The sequence below is a fragment of the Nelumbo lutea genome, chromosome 6 (genome assembly GCF_056320005.1).
Source record: "Nelumbo lutea isolate HS-2025 chromosome 6, American lotus-T2T, whole genome shotgun sequence".
Taxonomy (NCBI): domain Eukaryota; kingdom Viridiplantae; phylum Streptophyta; class Magnoliopsida; order Proteales; family Nelumbonaceae; genus Nelumbo; species Nelumbo lutea.
In genome coordinates, this window is record NC_142689.1 from 51131430 (window position 1) to 51156877 (window position 25448).

At 40.6% G+C, this 25448-nt stretch overlaps 1 non-coding gene across 1 annotated transcript; it reads right to left on the minus strand.

The window, feature by feature from the left end:
• Nucleotides 1–2634: 2634 nt before the first annotated feature.
• LOC148848876 (small nucleolar RNA R71) lies at nt 2635–2741 on the minus strand. Its single transcript, XR_016101530.1, has one exon. It is a non-coding gene; the product is annotated as a small nucleolar RNA R71 (small nucleolar RNA).
• Between the last annotated feature and the right edge of the window lie 22707 nt (nt 2742–25448).

Here is a 25448-nt window from a genome sequence, read left to right on the forward strand (position 1 = left end):
GGTCCACCTAACCAATGTAATGAATATTGATGGGTCTGATTATCCAAGACTAATTGGCATTCCCATAAACTGAGATTTTTCCAAATTTATTTAATATTCTCTCTCGAGATATACTAAACCTATGCCCATCAGGTAATCCTTCGATCTCTCGAGTAGAGCTCTCAAGATGGAAATACATTAAGTCCAAGAAAACCATTAAATTTAGATGAATTATGTATATATATCTCTATATACCATTCAATTCACACTATGAATTATTCTGTCAATTATGTGAATTCCTCTATCAATTCATTCACATAACCCAAATCAATTAAAAGGTGGCCAAGCTCTTAATTGCAATAAGCACAATAATTCATAGACTATATGGAAATCACAATCTTGGATAAATCAAGAAGATAAAAATATATTCAGTAACATGGTTAAGCTTTCCATAGCCCTAGCAAGAAAACAAATCAGTTCATGATGGAAGAATTAAAGAAAACAAAGGGGAAGAAAGAACTCTTGAATTCGCCCATGGTGCTGAGACCTCCTCTTCTTGCCGCCACCTTCTTCTTGAAGTTTCTTGAATTCTTGAACATTTCTTGAACCCTTCTTGACTGATTGCTCCTTGCTTCTTGATTCAAATCAGGAAGTGAGTGATTGAGTCATTGTGTGATTGTGTGATGCCTAAAGTTGTTCCGCCCCATCCTTTATATAGCTTAAAGGGGAGGGGGTGGTCTCCTACTTCCTTTTGAAGTTGATCTTTACAAGAATAGAAAGTCATATCCTAATTCTAATCTTATCTTTTTATCTAATGAACTCAATCCTTGATGAACTTACAATTTATCTATAATTTTTTAGGACTTTAGCATGGATTTTTATGCCGGTTTTATTAATTTTTGCCTTAATTTAGCTTAATGCTAAGAATAAGTTCAGGGATAATCAATCCAAGAAAAGAAGGAAAAAGGCAAGAAAAGAAGGTTCAAAAAGACCAATTTCAGTCCAGCCCGGTCATGGAAGCAAGAGAGAATTGGGTGTCATCACCACCCCAATTCACCCTAGGGCACTTCTGCTATTCCCCAAAAACAATTTGGTAGCAATAACTGAAGGTAAGGCAATTGAGAATTCAGATCCAAACTCAGACTTGAGTTCAGATCTGAATTCTGCTATTACAGATCTGCTCAGTTCATATCTGAATTCCTCTGAACTCAGATCTGAACCGATGCAAGTTTGAGGTGAATTGGGTGCCATCACTACCCCAATCCACCCTATGATACATCCAACCTGCCTCAAGGGTGAATGGATAGCAAGGAATGAGAGAAATTCAAATCTGAAATGCAGTTGATATGATGTGAGGACTGAACTGATACAGAGCATACTATGAATTCTGGGTGGACTGAATTCTTGGCTTTACCCACTTGTAACCGAGCTACATTAGCTAAGGAGGTGTATGTTTGGATTGAATAATTGTTATGCCTCAGATATTTAAGAAAAATTAGCACTTTCCAAGTATTTCTTTTAGCATTCAGATCTGTAGCAGGGCTGCTATAGTGCAACAGTTAGCAGACCTGATTTCAGATTTCTACAAAAGTTGTATGGGCCGAATAGCTTGCAATACCAAACATTGCAGACCCAATTTTCAGGTCTTAGCAAGTGTTTGATATGCATCAGCTATACAGGTTTGAGCTTCAATTGTAGAGTTTTTAACCCAAGCCTAACTCAAGACTGGTTTTAGTTTATTTCAGATCCTTTTAAATTTTTTTTTTCAAATCAGATCTGATTTCAGCCCTAAAGCATCACAGAATTGATTCTAACCTTAATGGATGTATATTGTAGTGTATACCAATGAGTGTGTATGAGATATCCAGCTCAGATCTGAATTATTATTTATTAATTTCTCTAGACTAACAATACCAAAGACTTGTAGATCTGAACTCAGATCTAAATTGGGTCTGAATTCAGATGTTGCAATCGATGGATGTAGATAAAGGAACCTTGAATAAGATGATTGGTTTAAATCTGCTTTTAGTATAATCGGCTTCATTTATTCATGATAGGATGTAGGTTTTGTATTCCAATACTTCACTTTACATTTTCAGTGTGATAGGATTAGTTATTTATTTTCTTTTGTGAATATTGGCATTTTTATTGCTTTGACTTTAACAGTTTATGACAAGCAGACCTGAACTGGAAGAGATCCTTTACGACCCAGAGATTGAACGGACTCTCCGTGTCCGTTTGAGAGCTGCTAAGCAAGTCAGACAAGAAGCACAAGAAATGGCTGAACAAAGAACTATGATGGATTATGCCAAGCCTACCCTCACCGGGACTGTCTCCAGCATTATCAGGCCAACTATTGCTGCCAATAACTTCGAAATTAAACCGGCCATAATCCAAATGATACAAAATACGGTTCAGTTTTGTGGTATGGCCCATGAGGATCCGAATGCCCATATTGCTAACTTCTTGGAAATCTGTGACACCTTCAAACACAATGGGGTAAGTGATGATGCCATCCGGCTGAGGTTATTCCCATTTTCTTTGAAGGATAAAGCCAAAGCTTGGTTGAACTCATTACCGGCAGGATCTATAGCCACATGGGACGAAATGGCCAGCCGTTTTCTCTCTAAATATTTTCCCCCTTCTAAAACTGCTAAAATGAGGAATGACATCACTACTTTTTTCCAGCAAGAGGGGGAATCTTTATATGAGTCATGGGAACGATACAAGGAGCTGTTAAGGAGAGTTCCTCACCATGGCCTCCCCATTTGGTTGCAAGTGCAGACTTTCTATAATGGTCTTACTGACTCAAATAAGACCATATTAGATGCTGCAGCCGGAGGATCCATAAATAATAAAACTCCTGAGGTTGCCCATGCACTTATTGAGGAAATGGCAGCCAACAATTATCAATGGCATTCGGAAAGGACTCAAACTAGGAAGCAGCAAGGCTTGCATAATGTTGACACTTATACAGCACTAGCTGCACAAATAGGAGCACTCAGTAAAAAAATAGATGAAATGCAGATAGCTGCCATGCATGTGCAGCCTCTTAATTGTGAATTGTGTGGGGGAGGCCACATCAGTACAGACTGCCAAGTTGGCAATCAGTTCAGACCATCTACTGAACAAGTTGACTATGTCAGCAATTCGTCAAGACAGCAGGGTTACCAGAGTCACCATACTTTTCATCCAGGATGGAGGGGACATTCAAACCAGTCCTGGCCAAATCAGCATATTTCCAAGCCGTTCCACCAGACTTATCATCAGCCTGAACCGAAATCCAATTTGGAGGAACTGATGACAAAATTTATAGCAGGTGCAGAAACTAGGTTCCAGAACCAGGAAGCCTCAATCAAAAACCTGGAAAACCAAGTGGGGCAATTGGCACAATTTCCAGACTGCCGGGAACTCTTCCAAGCAACACTGAAGTGAATCCACGAGAGCAGGTGCAAGCTATTACCTTAAGAAGTGGAAAAGAGTTGCCTGAGGTAGAAAAGAAGAATTGGGCTGAACCCAAGGCAGAAACAAGCCTTGGAACCAGACAACAGAAGACGGAACAACCAGAAGCACAACAAGGGATGCACCAACAACCACAAGTTCCATTCCCTAACAGGCTGAAGCAACAAAAATTGGAGAAGGAATTTGGTAAGTTTCTTGAAATATTTAAAAGTTTACATATTAATATTCCTTTTGCTGATGCTTTAGCCCAGATGCCACACTATGCAAGGTTTTTGAAGGAATTATTGGCAAACAAAAGGAAACTGGGAGATGTGGCTACAGTTGCATTAAATGAGGAATGTTCTGCTATCCTTCTGAACAAGCTGCCTCAGAAACTCAAAGATCCAGGGAGTTTCACTATTCCTTGTACCATTGGCAGTTTAAAAATTGAAAAAGCTTTATGTGACCTGGGAGCTAGCATCAATTTAATGCCATATTCTATCTTCAAGAAATTGGGGTTGAATGAACCCCAACCCACTAGAGTGGCATTACAATTGGCTGATAGATCCATTAGACATCCTAGGGGGATCATAGAAGATGTGTTAGTTAAAGTTGACAAATTCATTTTTCCAGTTGATTTCATTGTGTTAGACATGCAAGAAGATGTGGAGGTCCCGCTTATCCTAGGGAGACCTTTCCTGGCTACCGGGAAAGCAATGATTGATGTCCAACAAGGACAACTCAGCCTTAGGATACAAGATGAGGAGATAATTTTTAAAATGTCTGATGCTATGAAACATGCACCCTCTAGTGATGATTCTTGTTTTATGATTGATGCCATTGAATTGACAATTGATGAATGCTTCCAGGTAAGTAGAATAACTGATCCTCTTGAACTCTGCCTCCAGCAGGGAGAACTTGAAGAAACAGAAAATGAAAAAATAAACCTCATGATAGCATACCTGAATGATAAGCCTCAATTCAAGGGAAAGGGGTTTCTTAAATTAGAGAACTTAGGCAAATTGCCCGGACCATCAGGTAAGCCATCACCCCAAGAACCCCCCACCCTTGAACTGAAGCAATTACCATCCCATTTAGAGTATGCTTTCCTTGAGGAACCATCAGATCTCCCCGTGATAATTTTCGCAGCACTGAATCCCTTACAAAGAGAAAAATTATTAAGAGTGCTGCGGGAACACAAAAATGCTATAGCTTGGAAGGTAGAAGATATCAAAGGCATTAATCCATCAATCTGCACTCACAGAATTTTGATGGAAGAGGACAGCAAGCCTTCCGTTCAGCCCCAAAGGCGCCTGAATCCCAACATGAAAGAAGTGGTAAAGGCTGAAATAATTAAGTTGTTAGATGCTGGGATCATTTATCCTATTTCTGATAGTTCTTGGGTAAGCCCTGTGCAAGTTGTGCCCAAAAAAGGGGGTACGACTGTTGTTCCAAATGAGAAAAATGAACTCATCCCTACTAGAACCATTACCGGATGGCGTGTGTGTATTGACTATAGAAAATTAAATGAAGCCACCCGGAAGGACCATTTCCCTCTCCCATTTATGGATCAAATGTTGGAGAGGCTAGCCGGGCATGAGTATTATTGTTTCTTGGATGGATATTCAGGGTATAACCAGATACCAATTGCACCAGAAGATCAAGAAAAGACCACTTTTACTTGCCCATATGGAACCTTTGCATACCGAAGGATGCCCTTTGGGTTATGCAATGCCCCAGCAACCTTTCAGCGATGTATGATGTCTATATTTTCTGATATGGTTGAAAAATTTATTGAGATCTTCATGGATGATTTTTCAGTTTTTGGCTCTTCTTTTGATGCATGTTTGAATAATCTGGAACAGGTGCTTACTAGATGTAAAGAAACACATCTTGTGTTGAATTGGGAGAAATGTCATTTTATGGTGCAAGAAGGCATAGTGCTTGGACACAAGATCTCTCAAAGAGGTATAGAAGTCGACAAGGCCAAGGTGGAGGCAATTGAAAAATTACCAACCCCAACATCTATTCGTTCTTTGAGAAGTTTCTTAGGACATGTCGGATTCTATTGAAGGTTTATTAAAGATTTCTCAAAAATTTCCAAGCCATTATCTACCTTGCTTCAGAAAGAAGTGCCTTTTGAATTTTCAACTGAATGTCTTCATGCTTTCAACATCTTGAAAGACAAATTGATCCATGCACCTATCATGATAGCACCAGATTGGACCCTCCCATTTGAATTGATGTGTGATGCGAGTGATTTTGCTATAGGAGCTGTTTTAGGACAAAGAATGAACAAACATTTTCAGCCAATTTACTATGCTAGCAGAACCTTGACTGGACCCCAACTCAATTACACCACCACAGAAAAGGAGCTGTTAGCAGTAATATTTGCACTTGATAAGTTTCGTTCATATCTGATATTATCCAAGGTTGTTGTCCACATAGATCACTCGGCATTAAGGCACTTGCTTACCAAGCAAAACTCAAAACCAAGACTGATCAGGTGGATCCTTTTATTGCAAGAGTTTGACATTGAGATTAGAGACCTGAAGGGTGCTGCAAACCTGGCTGCTGACCATCTCTCCCGGTTGGACACGGTAAGTTCAAAAGAGGAGATAACCAGCAACATTCGAGAAGAATTTCCGGATGAGCAGTTGTACTCAATACAGAAATACTCATATCCTTGGTATGCTGATTTTGCTAATTATCTAGCTGCACAAGTCCTTCCTCCTAACCTTTCATATCAACAGAAAAAGAAATTCTTTTCTGATGTAAAATACTATCTGTGGGAGGAACCCTTTTTGTATAAATTGTGTGCAGATCAGATCATAAGGAAATGTGTCCCCGAGGAGGAGATGGAGTCGGTACTCCAATTTTGCCATGATAAAGAAGCAGGAGGTCATTTTGGAGCTAGTCGCACGGCAGCCAAGGTTTTGCAATCAGGTTTTTATTGGCCCACACTCTTCAAAGATGCCCATCGGTATGTGTCCACATGTGACAAATGCCAAAGATCGGGAAACATTTCCCGACGGAATGAAATGCCCCTTTCCAATATTTTAATCTGTGAAATCTTTGATGTTTGGGGTATAGATTTCATGGGACCTTTCCCGAATTCTTTTGGGAATAAGTACATCCTCGTTGCAGTTGACTATGTATCCAAATGGGTAGAAGCCATGGCTTTACCCACAAATGACTCAAGAAGGGTAGTACACTTCCTAAAGAAGCTATTCTCCCGATTTGGCACTCCGCGAGCTATAATTAATGATAGGGGAACTCACTTCTGCAATAGCCAATTTGAGAGGTTAATGCAGAAATATGGAATTACACATAAATTAGCTACCCCTTATCACCCTCAAACCAGTGGCCAAGTGGAGTTGGCTAACAGGGAACTCAAAAGAATTCTGGAAAAGACCGTAGCATCCACCAGAAAAGATTGGTCCATCAAATTAGATGATGCATTATGGGCATACAGAACTGCATTTAAGACACCTATTGGCATGTCCCCCTACAGATTGGTCTTTGGTAAAGCATGCCATTTACCAGTTGAATTGGAACACAAGGCCTATTGGGCTCTTAAATTCTTAAATTTTGACATTCAGGCCACAGGGGCTAAAAGGCGGTTGCAATTGAATGAATTGGATGAATTCAGACTTACCACCTATGAGAATGCCAAAGTTTATAAAGAAAGAATAAAAAACTGGCATGATAAGAACTTGCTGAGACGGGACTTTTATGTAGGCCAACAGGTATTGTTATATAATTCCCGTCTCCGCTTGTTTCCAGGTAAGCTGAGATCCAGGTGGTCTGGACCCTTTACCATTTCACAGGTTTTTCCCCATGGGGCTATAGAACTCACCCACCCAGTTCAGGGCACGTTTAAAGTAAATGGTCAGCGCCTGAAACCATATTTAATGGGCAGTACTGTACCCCCTCCATCCACTGTTTATCTAGATAACCAATAATCTCTTATGCTTGCTCATGAACAAGTTAAGGAATCTTTTTGTCATTTATCTTTTTAGAATATTAGTTAGTAAAATAAAGATCTTTTTCTCAAAATTCCAATTCTTTAAGGACTCAGTTCATCATTTTCTTTTCTTCAGTTTGCTCTAGCAAGTGTGACTCCCTAACACTACGAACATTGAGGACAATGTTCATCTCAAGTGTGGGGAAGTGAGCCCGAGGCTAGGGTATGGGGGTTGAAACCATGCACCTCATGCACCCCAACACACATATGCAAGCAATGACATCACAAAAAAAAAAAAAAAAAAAAAAAGACTGGAACCCCTCAAGTTCATTACTATTTATTTGATGATTTTTTTTTAAGAAGGAATTCAATGAGTTGAGGGAGACTGATGTACTTGTTAAGTTTTTATTCTTGTGAATGACCCAATTTGATTTATGCAGGAGAAAAGGGGAGCTGAATATGCCTTTCAGCATGACTAGCCCTAACTTCCTTCATGTGTATGGAAGCCCTTGATTTCATTGTTAATGGTCAAGAGAGCTAGTGCACATCTGAAGTGCTAATTCTTGAGGTTCAATAATTGCAAAGAAGGACAAAAGCCCAAATTGACTCCGCTATTCTGAGCTGAATAGTAAAACTAGCAGCTTAGAATATGAGTCCTATTTACCTACCTCAAACAAGTGACCAGTGTGAGATGGAGCATAAGATGCACTCACACCAAAAAAAAAAAAAAAAAAAAAAAAAAAAGAGAGATAAGTGTGAGATGGAGCATAAAATGCACTCACACCGAAAAGAAAAAAAAAAAAAAGGTGAGATGGAGCATAAAATGCACTCACCCTTAGAAATAAGTAATTGTGGTGACAACCGAGGTTCAAAGGGGCACTCTAAAGTTGAACTCTCATAGAGATTTAGTTATAGATGTGAAACTTAGTGAAATTTGATTATTAACCTTGACAATTAAGGAGCTGATTTATATATGAATTAGGAGTGAAGGCTAGACTATGATGAAATTCATATTCTCCTTTCCTCGGATCTGATACATATCTTAAATGGTAATTTACAAGAATAAGAGTTGAGCACTTACAAAAGTTCCCCGACTACTCAATGCATTTCTATCTTAAAAAGTTCACCAGGTAAATGGTGAGAACAGAAGGGGGGAATGTTAAGTTTATGGCTGATGTCTTTGCTTGAGGACAAGCAAAAGCTTAAGTGTGGGGGTATTTGATGAACTTACAATTTATCTATAATTTTTGAGGACTTTAGCATGGATTTTTATGCCGGTTTTATTAATTTTTGCCTTAATTTAGCTTAATGCTAAGAATAAGTTCAGGGATAATCAATCCAAGAAAAGGAAGGAAAAAGGCAAGAAAAGAAGGTTCAAAAAGACCAATTTCAGTCCAGCCCGGTCATGGAAGCAAGAGAGAGCACTTCGGCCCAAAAAGAGCAAGTGAATTCCTTGAGAAAACCCAAGAAAATAAAGCCTAGCTATGAGGAGAATTCGGCCCAGCAAGGAAGGCCCATTTTTAGCCCAAATAACAGCCTAGAGTGTAGCCCACATGAGCTCAAAAGCAAGCTAAGTTGTAGCCCAAATAGCAGCCCAAAGGGAGCTAGGGGCGGCAACTTCTAGGAGTTTCTTGAAGAGAAGGAGGGAGCACTCTAGAAGGTTCATGAGGGGTGTAATACACCCCATTCTAGAGGCTTCAAGAAGGGGCAAGAGCCCCCTTGAAAAACTATATAAGGAGGCCTCTAGGAGGGGAGAAAGTTGTTCAATTGCTTGAGAGAAAGGCTCTCCCACTCTTAGAGGTTCGGCCACCTTGAGAGAAGAGAAGAGAAGAAGGCTAGGCGCAAGGAAGAAGAAGAAGAAGGGCTGAAGGAAGTTCAAGACAAGCAAGCTAGAAGAAGAAGGTGAGTTCGAATTGAGGGATTGTGATTCAAAGATTTTTTGTAATAAATCATTTGTAGTTTCATTCTCTTTTGATTTGAATTCAGTTTCTTAGTTATATGTTCTTTCTTCTTTCTCCTTGTTTCCATTCTTCCTTGATGTATTTCAGCTTGTAAAATTTTAGTTCAGCAATCTAATTCTTTTTGATTCATTCAAATGGTCATGCATTGTACTTGAAGTTTCTTGAATAAGGGTGTGATTGCAGATCAATTCGGCCAACTAACCTTCAAAACTCAGATCTGAATTCTCAGATCTGAGATTGCAAGATCTGAATTGCTTGAAAGAGAATTCAGATCTGCAAATTTCAGATTGGGCGAATTAATCTACAGCTTGGAATTCCTAGAGTGCTTGAGAGAGACTCTAAGAATTCAGATCTACTATTCAAGAACTGAATTGAGTGCAAGGTTAGAGATAACTTGCACAATTCAGTTGGTGATCAATTCAGATTTGAATTGATGCCTTAGAAGTGTTTGAAGAAATGCATGCATGGGGATTAGATTCTTGCTAGAGATAGAAGAACCGTCACTCATGCATAGGATGAACATGCGCTTGAGAGAGGCTGTTCATGACCTTGGGGTTTCACCAAACCAAGGCTCAATCATGATTCATTCGAATGATCCAAATTGATAGATTGCTGAATTCTGAGATTGACATTTACTGCTTACTCTTCTAACCTGAATTGAAGGCAATTGGGCCAATGATTTAGATAGATTTTAATTTAGGATTTCTTAGCTTTCATTAGAGTTTTGATTTATTTGTTGATCAGATAAGAAATGTTCAATTTAGTATTGGTAATTGTTTCCTAAATCCTCGTGGGAACGATACTTCACTCACTACTTTATTACTTGAACGGCTAGTGCACTTGCTAGTGTCACAATGAGCCACACATCAATCCTCTTATCTCTCTAAGATTACATCAAGAATTTAGATCTAGAAGGACTCTTCTCAGTTTCTTATTCTTGGATTCGTATTAGACATCCTCTACGAATTGGGCTTTAGCCAGGCTTTTCTACAAGTTGGGATTCAACTGCGGATTGGGCCTTCCTATGAAATTTCTGTGACTTCAGGCCCAGATTTGACCTTGATGTTGGCCAAATTTGCAAAAGCCAAAACATGAAAGTTTTGGATTTTTCTCTTACCTTTCTAGTGGATCTTGAATCAACCCATTCGGAGTTTGGATACGCGAGTTAGGCCCAGATTACTGAACGATGTCGAAACTGTGAAAAATCATCCGATTTGTTTTTCTTTGCTCCTGAGGCCTTCTTTCATGCCCTAAATAGAAATATGAGTCCAATTAGGTGCTAATTCAGTATAAAAGATAGAATAATTGGGGATAAAAATATGATAAATTCTACTCTCATCAAATCCCCCACACTTAAACTCTTGCCCATCCTCAGGCAAGACAAAACTCAAGCAAGAAATAAAGCAAGAAAAAACTAACTTTCCTACCGATTTTTAAACTCAACTCTCCTTCATCTTTCTCCACAAATATTCTAGGTTAACTATTGCAAACCATTAAATCAACACAACCAAGTTATACTCAACTCATCTATCAGCCAATCCAATTTTTGCTACTGCAAACCAAGTAGTAAATCAGGGAAAACCTCTCTTTTTTTTCTTTCTTTTTTTCTTTCTTTTTTTTCCGGGAGTGAGTGCATTTTATGCTCCGTCTCACTTTTGGATCACTCGGCCAATAGGTGCATTTTATGCTCTGTCCTACTGTTGAATATGTTGGATAGTAGGTGCATTTTATGCTCTATCCTTCTATTGAATTGCTTGGTTGGTAGGTGCATTTTATGCTCCATCCTACCATTGAATTACTTGGTTGGTAGGTGCATTTTATGCTCCATCCTACCAAAAATATTCACCCTATTTACTTAAACCTGAATTTAGGACTAGCTTAACTGGAAATGGCTTCAGATAGGTCGTGTACTTCCTAATTGTACCTCGTTACAAGGTTCACAAAAATTTTCCTAGAACATTGTTTGAATTGATTTCAAAAGAGTTGATGATTTTTTTTGGATAAATGACCTAAATCAAATTTTAAAACACCACCTAAACTCTAACCTAAATCCTAAGTGCCCTCCCCCCACACTTAAAACTTACATTGTCCCCAATGTGAGGTTAAATGCAAAGAAAGAGCAAAAAAACCTAAACTAGAAATGTAAGAACAAAAAGAAAAAGCAAACTTCCCTATCATAAGTCGGATCCTCTAACTCTTGTGGTTTTAGCTTTTGGTGTACCCCCCTTTCATCCATCATGGGTGGGTTTAAATGTGGAACAAGGGCCTACAAAATAGAGGGTAACGGTCTCTTATAAGAAATCAGCAACATATTATAATGAACCTTACCTTGTCTTGGCTTGCACCCTTCCTGGCTAGCCTTCAAATTGTTCAAAACCTCCTTAACTTCCTCATCCAAGTTAGCTTTCAAGACTCTTTCAGGGTAGGGAGAGGAAGTTTAATAGCATCTAAACTTAGTTTAGGTGTACTCCCTATGATCTTCTTTTGTAGATTGGCCACATCAGCTTCCTTATCATCCTTTTGGGGTTCGCCAACTGTCTTCCCACTTCCTAAAGCTATGGCATTTACTTGCTCTCTTGGATTCTTCTTCGTATTGTTGGGCAGCCATTCCTCTTTATTTTTCGACAACATATGCATAATCTGCCCCATTTGAACTTCTAAGTTCTTAATCAATGCTTCGTGGCTTTTGAAATTTGCTTCAGTAGCATTGATGAACTTAGAAATCATCTTCTCCAAATTACTCTTTTTATCTTGTGGGGGCGGTTGTTGTTGGAATCCCATGGGTGCCTTTTGTTGATTGTTGTTCCATGAAAAGTTTGGATGATCCCTCCACCCTCGGTTGTATGTGTTTGAGTAGGAGTTGAAATTTGACCTGCCAGCATGAGAGATAAAATTAGCATTCTCATATGAAGTAAAAGGACTACCTAATGGAACAATCATGGTGTCCCAGTCCTAATTACATTAAGGTTTTTTTTATCCTAGTTGCATTACAGGCTTCTATATATGGGTACTTTAAGTGCAACACATGAAGTTGTTAGTAGAGTTCTAGACTATGAGGCTCCAATAAGGTTGCTAGCCTTCAACCCTCCACCCATGGACAACTGAGCTTCTTTGGTTGGTGGCTAGTTTGAAAGTTTTGGTGGAGCCTTTGAGGACCAAAGTCCAAAGGCACACACCTACTATCCTCCCTCTAATAGGTAAAATGGGATTATAATTCTATTTACATGAGAGTGTGTGTAGTTGTGAGTGTTCAAGCACACAAGAGCAATGAATAGAAAAATAATAAAGAATAAGGGGAGAATGTAGCCACATGTTCAAGTTCACAAGAAATCCTATAAGTTTCTAGGTGGCCACATTTGGGGATCTAAGAGAAGATAAATTCTTTTGATGCTTGCCAAAGGAAACTAAAGATAGGAGGGAGGTAGAATAAAAAATAAAAAATAGAAAGAAAACCAAGCAAACAACTATCATCTATAATTACTCAAAGATAAGACTAAGCACAATCAATTAAATAGAAAGAGAAGTTTGAAAAACTTTCCTTTTAAGAAGACACCACAAGATGGTGGGGGGAGCCACCAAAACCAAAAAATAAAAAACAAAAAAGGAAAAAACACAAGGGGCTTGTAAATTTTTTCTACGATACTGAAGGCTAGTTGTGATAGAGACGCAGTGCAATGCGATGGAGGATATGGTGCAATAACAGGGCATGGGAAAGGTAAACAAGGTGATTTCAGGTGCAATGAAGGCATTGTGAGGTGAGATGTTGACATTTTGAGGTGCAATGAGAAAGTTTTGAGGTGTGATGAGCAGGTTCTGAGGTGCGATGTAAAGGGATGAGAGATCCATCATATGGATGGCTGAACCCTCCAGGTGTTCCTGACCTGCAACTATGAAACCTTGCGGTTTCTGCATATTCACTAAGATCTCTATTCAAGAATACAGTTTTTACATCCATTTGCTAGATCTCATAGTCATGGTATGCTACTACCGCTAGCAGGATCCTAATGGATTTAAGCATGGCCACAAGTAAGAAGGTTTCCTCATAATCGAGCCTTGTTGGTCTCAACTTTGCCATCGGGGCCCTTCTTCCTCTTATAGATCCATTTGCAACCAATTACCTTTACCCAGGGAGCGGATCTACTAGAATCCAGACTCCATCAGTCTCCATTGAGTCCATCTTTTCTCTCATGGCATCTACCCACTTCAAGGAATCTATGTCCAACATAGCTTCTGTATAAGTCACGAGATCCTCCTCACTAGTCGTGGCTTCCACTAAGTAACTTTCTTGGTCATAGCCAAAATGAACTAGAGGCTTGGAAACCCGGGTAGATCTCCTAGGTAGGTTATTTTCTGGAGTGGGTGGGACATCTCCCACTACTCCTGGGCTCTCCTCATCAAGAACAATTTCCTGATGATGATTATCCAAGATGTACTGATCTTCTAAGAAGTAGGCATTTCGACTGCAAAACACATTTTGCTTTTTGGATCATAGAATAAGCAACCCACAAAGCCCTTAGGGTAGCCTATAAATAGGCAACGACTGGTCTTGGATTCCAATTTGTCAGCACTAGTTCTTTTAACATGTGCCGGACAACCCCAAATCTTCAAGTGTCTTATACTTGGTTTCTTGCCGATCCAAAGCTCATAGGGAGTCTTCGGAATAGATTTGGTTGGAACCCGGTTCAGCATATATATCATAGTCTCTAATGTATATCCCAAAAGGATGTAGGTAGCTTTGAGTGTACGAGAAGTGATCGGACCATATCCAATAAAGTCCGGTTCCTCCTTTCTAACACACCATTTAACGGTGGTGTAGCAGGAGGAGCTAGTTGTGATACTATTCCATTGTCCTATAAGTAGTCCCTGAATTCGTCAGAGAGATACTCGCCACCTCGATCTGATCGAAGGGTCCTAATTTCTCTCCATAACTATTTCTCAACGTCTTGTCTAAATTCTTTGAACTTTTCAAAAGATTCAAACTTATGTCTCATTAGGTACACATCACCATACTGTGAGTTATCATCAGTAAAGGTTATGAAATAAATATGCTGATTACGTGCTCTAACATTCAAGGGACCACATACATCAATATGTATAAGGTCAGGTGTGCCTGTAGATATTTCAAACTTACCGGTAAATAGTCATTTCGTCATCTTACCCTGAAGGCAAGGTTCACAAGTTGGAAGATCTTCTATAGTTAGAAAATCCAAAGGACCATCCTTTACCAACCTTGTGATATAATCTACATTAATGTGGCTATGTCAGTAATGCCACAGGCACGTGGGATTCACTGTATCACGGGTCCTCTTCTTGGGGATTATTTTCGACGTAGTTTCGGTAAGGTTTGTTTCCAAAGAAGGATGGAGAACATTGAGACCATTCTCAAGTTCTCCATATGCGAGGAATTTGTTATTTCGTTTAATAGTAATCACATTACTGAATAAAATAGAATAACCATCCATGCACAATTTTGAGACAGAAATCAAATCTCTTCTTAAATTTGATATGAAAAGACAATCTTTTAGTACAATGGTTCCTTCTCTGAAAACTAATTTTATGGTTCCTATGGATTTATCTGCAGTTATTGTAGAAGTCCCCAAGTAGAGTGTCACTTCTCCATCACTTGGTCTTCTGCTTATCTTGAACCCCTGCAGTGAGATACATGCATGAGTTGAAGCCCCAGAGTCAATACACCAGGAAGCAGAAGTGACCAACAAATGGTCTCTTTGATAAAAGATTCGAAATTACCTTTCTTCTTAGTCTCCAGAAATTGAGGACAATTCCTCTTCCAGTGGTCGACCTGTTTATAGAAGTGACAGGCATTCGATGCCTTATCCTTCTTCTACATCTTAGCTTTGCTATTTTTCTTCCGAGCCTTCCCTTTAGGCTTTCGCTTTCTTTTTCCTGATTTGCCACCTCCAACAAGCATGGCTATCGGCTTATCCTTCTTGGTTAGTTCTTTAGCCCTCTGCAACATATTGCTCAGTTCTTGTAGGCTAACATTTAGCTTATTCATATAATAGTTCATGATAAACTGATTGAAGGAGGGAGGCAGGAAATTGAGGATAGCATCAATTTTAGTGTCATGGTCTAGCCCTGACTTGAGAGTGTTAGACAGTTTTTGTATGCCCTTAGCTTCAATCTACTTTGATGTAATTTTGTTATTTAGTGGAAATAAATAAAGTGCATGTTTGATTCATGTTGTTTGGTTTAATTCTGTGTAAAATACTAAAACTGGACATTTATAGAGACTCGTGTTAGTTTTAAATGTTTACAGCCGTTGGATAAGTCTGGGGAGATTTATCCTGCCAAGGCTGATGCTGGTGTGCCACCAAGTGTTGGGATGGCCTGTCTCAGCCATCAGGGTAAAACCCGAGGCACATGCAGTATGGGATTACTTGAATCCTTGAACCGGACCAGATTTTCAGTATTGCCCTGGACCTTGGAGATAGATGGGCAAAACTAGAAAGTTACACCTGACCCCTAGACTCGATTATGACATTTCACTAGGTGTTGGATCAGGCTGCCTTTCATATGCCAATCAGTGAGATCCTTAGCGGGGATCAAAACCTGGGTATGTTGGGGCAGTTTGAGAATTCATCTGAGTGGGTGATCATAGTGATAGAATCAGCCACTTTGTCGGACAAAGGGTAATGATCGGGAATGCACTCTCTCTGATGGAAACCAAACTGCCGGTAGTTGATTTCAATCGTTGAAATTTTGTTTTGCAAAATTAATATATGTATATATATATGTACGGTTTCAAATTATTTGCAAATGGTTTTAATTCTCGGGATCCATGTGAGAGGAGAGTGCGGCACTGTTCCTTGCAGCTGAGGGAGAGGTCCTCTCTTGTCGGGCAGTGCTTGATCATTAAGGGTTGAGAGGTTAAGTGTAAGACCATTGAGGATAATACCTGATGGGCTAATCTTGCACCTGCCCACAGTCCCTGGGTTTTTATAAGATGGCTTGGCCCAGGGACCACTTAATGTAAGTGTTGGGCCCATAGGGTCCATATGATGGACTCAAGGGTTTCATTGAGTTTTTTAGTGAATTCGGCTGGGCCTTGTATTAGAGGCTGGGCCGAACCCATGTGGCTGGTGTGTAGATCAATGCTTGGGTCCCATGCCATACAAAGAAGCCCAACTGGGCAGCAGATTGGAAAGTAATTAGACACTGAACACTTAATGGGCCAGAAGCCCATTTCGAGGTGGGCTGATATGATCACCCATCCTTGGGGCGAATCTGAGATTAATGTTAGTAAAAGGATTAGGCCTTTAGCCTTATCCACTCTTGGAGACCAAATTCAAATTAGATTTGAATCTGGTAACCTCCTAATAAGATCAGGAGTAAGTTAACTTTATCTGCAGATAGGATTAAGATTATCCCCTATCCAAATACTGATTTGGATTGGGATAACTCCTAATTAGGAGGATTCTTAATCAAGAAGAAAGGAGGAGAAACCCTAACCAAGAAAGAGAAATATCAGATTTCGAACCACCTTGAAGAGATATAGGATATCTCATGCGAATTGAGATAGGATCTCATTCATACTCCAGAAAAAGAAAAAGGCAGTTCAGCCTTTTTGCCTTTAGAGTTCTCCTCCTGCCGCCGCCATCTTTTTTTGCAAGATTAGATCTTTGTAGAAAAGAAAGTCAAGAAATCTGTTCTTGACATTAGTCTTGCAACAAAGACTAAAAGGATTCAGTGTTTAGTGTTTCCAGAGGATTCTTATGAAGGATCCAGTGTGTAGGATGCACCATGCTGGTTCTGTTCAATCCACAGTTGTGTCATTTTCAGCAGGAACGGATCTTGGAGCACTCTTTGGGCGTGAACACCAACTTTGGGAGATACTGCTTCTCCGGATCAGGTATATTCCTCCCATTTATCTTTTGGTACAGATCTGTTTTGATTATGGTTCAATTGGATCCTTGAATATTGTATTCTAAACTTAGGGAATATGATTCCCAGTTGGGAGAAGGTAGGAAATTTTTTTGAAATTCGCCCACCCATTCTGCAACCTTTATGGCGTCCATTAGATGGATCCTACCATTCTTTAAGAGAGCCTCCAGTTCACTAATATAACCCATCATCTTTAGAAAATGGTCATGAACCTATTGGCTCTCGGTCATCTGTATGGTCATAAACAATTTTATGACCTTCTGACGAGTAGAACGGTTCTGCTTTTCATACATAGTCTTTAGACTCTTCAATATGTCCTTGGACACTTTGATCTTATCGAATTGTCACTATATCAGATTATCTAAAGAGGATATAATATAACATCGGGCAAGAGAATTTTTCTCCTCCCATTCTTGATACTCTCTTCATCTGGCCTCAGAAGCCCTGTCACCCGGACGATTTGGAGCAGGGTTTTTTGCAAATTTGTCAAATTTCTTGGATGTTAAGACCAGCAAAAGGTTTCAGGACTAGTCAACATAATTTGGGCCCTTAAGTTTGTTGTCGTCCAACAGTTTGGTGAATTGTCTGTTTGCCATTTCTGGTAAAAGGCAAGGCAGATTTGTAAGTCCACAACCTAATTGATTCATGTCATCACATAGATATGGCTTTTAATCAATGTTTCATTTCCATTTTGGGCATCTTTGAGATTCCCCCCACTCTCGATGACGGAGACAGTTGTGTCTCTGAAAATGTGGGAAATCACATAAGGTGCATGGAGCCGACTGTTTCAACTGCATAACCCCTCTAGCTTTTATGAAGGATCTTATCCACTCATCTTATGAGTTTTCCCTTTGGCCTCTGTCGGACAAGGTTCATAGCTATTTTAGATTAAACCTTTCTGTCCAGTAAGTGCTTACCCATCATTTTCATGAACGCCAAGGTACCGTGAGAGAGTCTTCCATTTTAGGATAGGCCCCTCCCACATCGGTCTATGACGCCCCGCCCCTATCATCACATGAAGCAATCTAGCCAACTGCATTAGTAGAAGGATAGCCCAATTTTATGGTGCATCCCCACCCACCAATACAGTCAACCTTCATACTAATGATGGAAGGCCTATAGAGAGTTCATCATATGAATCTCCCTATCAGATGCACTTATACTTGCAGAAGGGAACGAATAATTGAAGGGATGAGATATCCATCGTATGGATGCCCGAATCTTGCGGAATAGAATGGGCGAATTTCAAAAATTTCTCTCCATTCTACTGGGAATCGAATTCCTTGTTTTAGAAAAATCATATTTTTCAATGATCAATCTTGAACAAAAGCAGTAGGAGAAGGATATACCAGATACGGAGAAATAATATCTCCTAATGAAGGTGTTCACACCCAAGGAAGGATCCAAAGACTACTCCCACTGAAGATGGCACAGTGCAGGATGGAGCAGAATCAGTAGTGTTCTTCCCAAGAACCTTATCCTTCGCAACAATTAGCTGGATGACACGTGAGCACAACTTCCTATCAGTCCCTTCACAAGGAAGTGATATCAAGATCCAATCTTGATTTCTCCCACTGAGCTGGAGATCGAACTGGCAGGTGAGGCGGCAGTAGGAAGGAGGCGGCAAGAAAGAATTTCACAGGGTTGCTTAATTCTTTCTTATGTGATTTCAGCTCTGAAGAGGATGTGAATGTATATCTTCTAAAGTCTACCGCCCCCTCCTCCTTTTATAACTTTAAAGGGATCAGCTCCTAATCCCTTTAGGAGTTGCTGATCCAAATCATATTTGGATCGGAATTCCCCTTAAGTGATAAGGGTAAACCCTTATCTTTTATCTTATCTGCAGATTAGATCAGCCTTCTCCTAATCTCATTAGGATGTTTCTATATTTGAATCACATTTAGATCTGGACTCTCTGAGTGGATAGGATTAAGACCCTATCCTATCTGCTAATCCAATCTCAGAATTCACCCCTTATTTAATAGACCAAATCAGCCTAGTTCGAAATGGGCTTTAGGCCCATTAAGGTTATGTGCTCACTTAGCCTTCCAAACTGCTGCCTAGTTGGCCTTCCTTGTATGGCGTGGGACCCAAACATTGATCTACACATCAGCCACATGGGTTCAGGCTAGCCTTTGTTACAAGGCCTAGCCGAATACACTGTTATGGATAGTACACCCCTTGAAACCCATCACATGGGATCTATGGGCCCAACACTTACCCTAAGTGGTCTCTGGGCCAAGCCACCTTGTAACACCTAGGGACTGTGGGCAGATGCAATATTCACCCATCAGGTATTACCCTTAATGGTCTTACACTTAACCTCTCAGCCCATAATTACCAAACATTTCCCGATAAGAGAGGACCTCTCCCTCGGTTGCAAGGAACAATGTTGCACTCTCTAATATGGTACAAGCTGGAGTCCATACTTTCCACGTGTTTCTCAAACACTTTCTGTGTTAGTGGCTTAGTCAATGGGTCTGCTACATTCTTTGCTGATGCTACATTCTGAATCAGGACGTCCCCTCTACCAACAATCTCCCATAGTACATGGTACTTCCTCTCAATGTGCTTCAACTTCGAGTGGGCTCGTGGGTCCTTAAACTGACCAATCGCTCCAATGTTGTCACACAACAATGGGATGGGTGATGTGCTGGATGGAACTACTCCCAATTCATGAACGAACTTCTTCATCCACATGGCTTCCTTGGCAGCTTCACTTGCGGCAATGTATTCAGCTTCGGTTGTGGAGTCTATCATGGACCCCTGTTTGCTGCTTTTCCAGCAAACAATACATGATCCTATCGTGAAAACATACCCAGATGTAAACTTTCTATCATCTGAATCCAATTGGAAATCGACATCAGTATACCCCTAGATTTGTAGTGAACTACCATCGTATACCAGACAAAACTCTTTTGTCCTTCCAAGGAATTTAAGTATGTTTTTCATAGCAGTCCAGTGCTCCTGCCCTGGGTTGGCCTGAAATCTGCTTACCACACTCACTGCTTGAGCTATGTCAGGACGAATGCACAACATGGCATACATGATGCTCCCTATGGCTGAGGCATAGGTAACGTCCTTCATGCCCTCAATCTCCTCAGAAGTCTTGGGAGACATCTTCTTGGAGAGAGTGACTCCATGCAAGAAATGAACATTTCCCTTCTTGGAGTTCTCCATGTTGTATCTCTTTACAATTTTGTCAATGTAAGCAGATTGGGATAATCCTATTATCCGCTTTGATCTATCTCTATAGAGTCGAAGACCCAATATATAGGAGGCTTCTCCAAGATCTTTCATGGAAAATTGCTGTGAAAGCCACACTTTCACCGTAGTCAACATTCCTACATCATTCCCAATGAGTAGAATGTCGTCTACATACAGAACCAAGAACGTAACCTTGTCCCCACTGATCTTCCTGTAAACACAGGGTTCATCCGGATTCTGCTGAAAGTCAAATGTTTTGACTGTAGAGTCAAATCGGATGTTCCAACTCCTAGAAGCTTGCTTAAGTTCATATATGGATCTATTTAGTTTACATACCATGTGTTCCTGACCCGCAGCTATGAAGCCTTGCGGTTGCTGCATATAGATATCTTCAGTAAGATCTCCATTCAGGATTGCAGTTTTGACATCCATTTGCCAAATCCCATAATCATGGTATGCAGCTACAGCTAGCAGGATCCTAATGGATTTAAGCATGGCCACAGGGTACCCTCTTTCTGAGCGTACCCTTTCGCCACTAGATGAGCTTTGTAGGTCTCAACCTTGCCATTGGGGCCTTTCTTCCTCTTGTAAATTCATTTGCAACCAATTGCTTTTACCCCAAAGGGTGGATCTACTAGAGTCCAAACTCCATTGGTCTCCATTGAGTCCATCTAAACTCTCATGGCATCTACCCACTTAAGGGAGTTTATGTCCAACATAGCTTCCGCATAAGTCACGTGATCCTCCTCACTAGTCAAGGCTTCTACCAGGTAACTATCCTGGTCATAACCAAAGCGAACTGGTGGCCTGGATATCGGGGTAGATATTCTAGGTTGGTCACTACCTGGAACTTGTGGGACACCTCCCACTACATCCGAGCTCTCCTCATCAAGAACGATTTCCTGACGATGATTGTCTAAGATGTAATCACTTTCCAAGAATTGTGCATTTTGACTGCAGAATACCTTCTGCTCATTTGAGTCATAGAATAGGTAACCTACAGATCCTTTTGGGTAGCCTACAAATAGGCAACGGCTGGTCTTGGATTCCAATTTGTTCAGACTCGTTCTTTTAACGTGTGCTGAACAACCCCAAACTTTCAAGTGTTGTACACTTGGTTTCTTTCTAGTCTAAAGCTCATAGGAAGTCTTTAGAACTAATTTGGTTGGAACCCAGTTCAGCACGTATATCGCAGCCTCTAATGCGTATCCCCAAAAGGATGTGGGTAACTCTAAACGGACGAGAAGTGGTCAGACCATATCCAATAAGGTCCTATTCCTCCTCTCTGAAACACCATTAAGTTGTGGTGTAGCAAGAGGAGCCAACTGTGGTACTATCCCATTGACCTTCAATTAGTCCCTGAATTCGTCTGAGAGATATTCACCACCTCGATCCGATCGGAGGGCCTTAATTTCTCTCCCTAACTGTTTCTTGACCTCTTGTCTGAACTCTTTGAACTTTTCAAAGGATTCAGACTTATGTCTCATTAGGTACACGTAACCATACCGAGAATAATCATCGGTAAATGTAATAAAGTACACGTGCTGGATATGGGTCCTAACACTCAGGGGACCACATACATCAGTATGTATAAGGTCAAGCATGCCTGTACATCTTTCAGGCTTACTGCTAAATGTCCTCTTTGTCTTCTTACTCTGAAGGCAAGGCTCACAAGTGGGAAGATCTTCTATAGTTAGAAAATTAAAAGGACCATCCTTTACCAGTCTTGTGATTCGGTCAATACTGATATGGCTAAGTCGGTAATGCCACAGGCACATGGGGTTAACTGTATCACATACTCTTTTCTTGGGGATATCGGCCAACGTAGTTTCAGTTATGTTAGTTTCTAGAGAAGGATATAGAACATAGAGACCGTTCTCCAGTTCCCCATATGCGATGAATCTGTTGTTTCTTTTAATAGTAATCATATTACTAAAAAAGACAGAATATCCATCCGCACATAGTTTTGAAACAGAAATCAAATTTCTTCTAAAATTTTGCACAAAAAGACAATCTTTAAGTACAATGGATCCTTCTCAAAAAATTAACTCTACGGTTCCTATTGCCATAGCTGCAACACTTGCAGAAGTCCCCAAGTAGAGCGTCACTTCACCTTCATTTGGCCTTCTGCTTACCTTGAACCCCTACAATGAGTTACACGCATGAGTTAAAGCCCCAAAATCAATACACCAAGACATAGAAGCCACCAATAAATTGGTTTCTATGATACAAGATTCAAAATTACTTTTCTTGGATTCCAGGTACTAAGGAGAATTCCTCTTCCGGTGGTCGATCGGTTTGCAAAAGTGGCATGCATCTGATGCCCTGCCCTTCTTCTACTTCTTGGGTTTGGCAGCAGCTTTCTTATGAGGCTTCTTTTCCTTCCTCTTTTTCTTTCCCAATTTGCTAGCTTCAGCAAGCATAGCCACAAGTTCATCCTTCCTAATTAAATCATCATCCCTTTGCAACATGTTGCTGAGTTCCTAGATGCTGACATTCAGCTTGTTCTTATTGTAATTCATTATGAATGGGTTGAAGGAAGGAGGCAAAGAATTAAGGATGGCATCCACTTGTGTGCCAAGATCTAGCCCGGATCCAAGGGCTTCAATCTCGTTGATATATCCCATCATCTGAAGATAATGGTCGTGAACTTGTTGCCCTTTGGACATTTGAACGGTCATGAAATGTTTCAAGAACTTTTGCTGAGTAGAACGATTCTACTCTTCGTACATTGTCTTCAAACTATCCAATATGTCCTTGGCTAGTTCAATTTGATCGAACTGCCTCTGTATTGGATTGTCTAGAGAGGCAATGACATAGCAGCGGATTAGGGAGTTTTTATCCTCCCAATCTTGGAATTCCCTCCTTCTGGCCTCAGAAGCCCTGTTGCTCGGATGCTCTGGGGCAGGATTTTTAACTACCTTATCCAATTTTTCAGATGTTAGGACCAACATGAGGTTACGGTACCAATCGGCATAATTCAGGCCCTTAAGCTTGTTGTTGTCAAGAAACTTTGCAAATGGTTTGTTTGCCATTTTCTGATAAAACAACAAACATTAGTCCATAGCCTAATTTGACTCATGTTCATTACATAGATATGGCTTTTAATCTATGTTCCATTCTCATTTGTTCATGTCTAAGATTTTTCTCCCATCTCAGTGACGGAGACAACGACTTGTCTCTGGAAATGTGGGAAACCACATAGGGTGCATGGAGCCAACTGTTTCAGCTACAAAACCCCACCACCTTTCTATGAAGGATCATATCCTCTCATCATATGAGTTTTCCCTTTGGCCTCTGTCAAACAAGGTTCAGAGCCGTTTTCAGGTAAACCTTTCTGTCTAGTGAGTGCTCACCTGTCATATTCATGAACGCCAAGGTACCGTGAGAGAGTTTCCTTTTTCTGGTGAAACCCCTCCCACAATGGTCTATTACACCCATATCATCTTATGAAACACTCGAACAAGCCCAACAGCAAATGGATAGTCCATTTTCTGGTGCGTTTCCTCATTACTGAAGGACCCATCCTCATGCTAATGATGGAAGGCCTTTAGAGAGTTCATCATATGAATCTCCCTATCACATGCACTCGTATTTATTGAAGGGAACGAATGAATATGCCCTAGATTGATTTAGGTCAAACCAAAGTGGCTCCCACTGACTTTCATAAAGTCAGATTTCGATGGGACCAAATTGGCTAGGGTTCCGCACGTATCCTCTTTAGGAGGTGTGGAGCCCACCACTGAGGGAGGTCATCCAATGACCAGTAGGAACACCATGAAATGATGTGCATCCAACCATGGTGTGCGAAAGTGTTAGACAGTTTTGTATGCCCTTAGCTTCAATCAAAATGATGTACTTTATGAGTTTATTGTAAATGAATAAAAGTGCATATTTGATTCTTGTTCCCTTGGTATGTTTCTGTGTAATACCCTTAAACTGGACACTTAATGAGACTCGTGTTAGTTTAGAATGTTCACAGCCACTCGTGTAATACCCTATCCTGACAAGGTTGACATTGTGGCGCCACCAAGTTGGTTGGGGTGGCTTGTCTCAGCCACCGGGGTGAGACCCTAGGCACATACAGTGTAGGATTAATTGAATTTTTGAACTGGACCAGATTTCCAGAATTGCCCTGGACCTTGGAGATTGATGGGGAAAGCGGGAATGTTACACCCAATCCCTAGACTAGATTATGATACTACACTAGGTGTCGGATTGGGCTGTCTTTGATATACCAATTAGTGACATCCTTAGCTGGGTCAAAACCTGGGTATGTTGGGACAATCTGAGAATTCATCTGAGTGGGTGATCATAGTGACAGGATCAGCCCCTTTGTCAGACAAAGGTAATGATCGAGGATGCACTCTCACTGATGGAAACCAAGACTACCGGCAGCCGATTTCAATCGTTGAGATTTGTTTTGCAAAATATATTTTATATGAGATATAAAAGTATATAAATTATGGTTTCGAAATGATTTGCAAAAGGTTTTAATTCCCGGGATCCATATAAGCAGAGAGTGCAACACTGTTCCTTGCAGCCGAGGGAGAGGTCCTCTCTTGTCGGGCAGCGTATGATCATTATGGGCTAAGAGGTTAACTGTAAGACCATTGAGGATAATAGCTGATGGGCTAATCTTGCATCTGCCCACAGTCCCAGGGTGTTACAAGGTGGCTTGGCCCAGGGACCACTTAGGGTAAGTGTTGGACCCATAGAACCCATCTGATGGGTTTCAGGGGGTGCACTGACCATAACAATGTATTCAGCCAGGCCTTGTAACAAAGGCTGGGCTGAACCCATGTGGCTGATGTGTAGATCAATGTTTGGGTCTCATGCCGTACAAGGAAGCCCAACTAGGCAACAGTTTGGAAGGCTAAAGGAATACATAACCTTAAATGGGCCTTAAGCCCATTTCGAACTGGGCTAATTTGATTAGTCACTTAAGGGGCGAATTCTGAGATGGATCAGCTGATAGGATTGGGCCCACA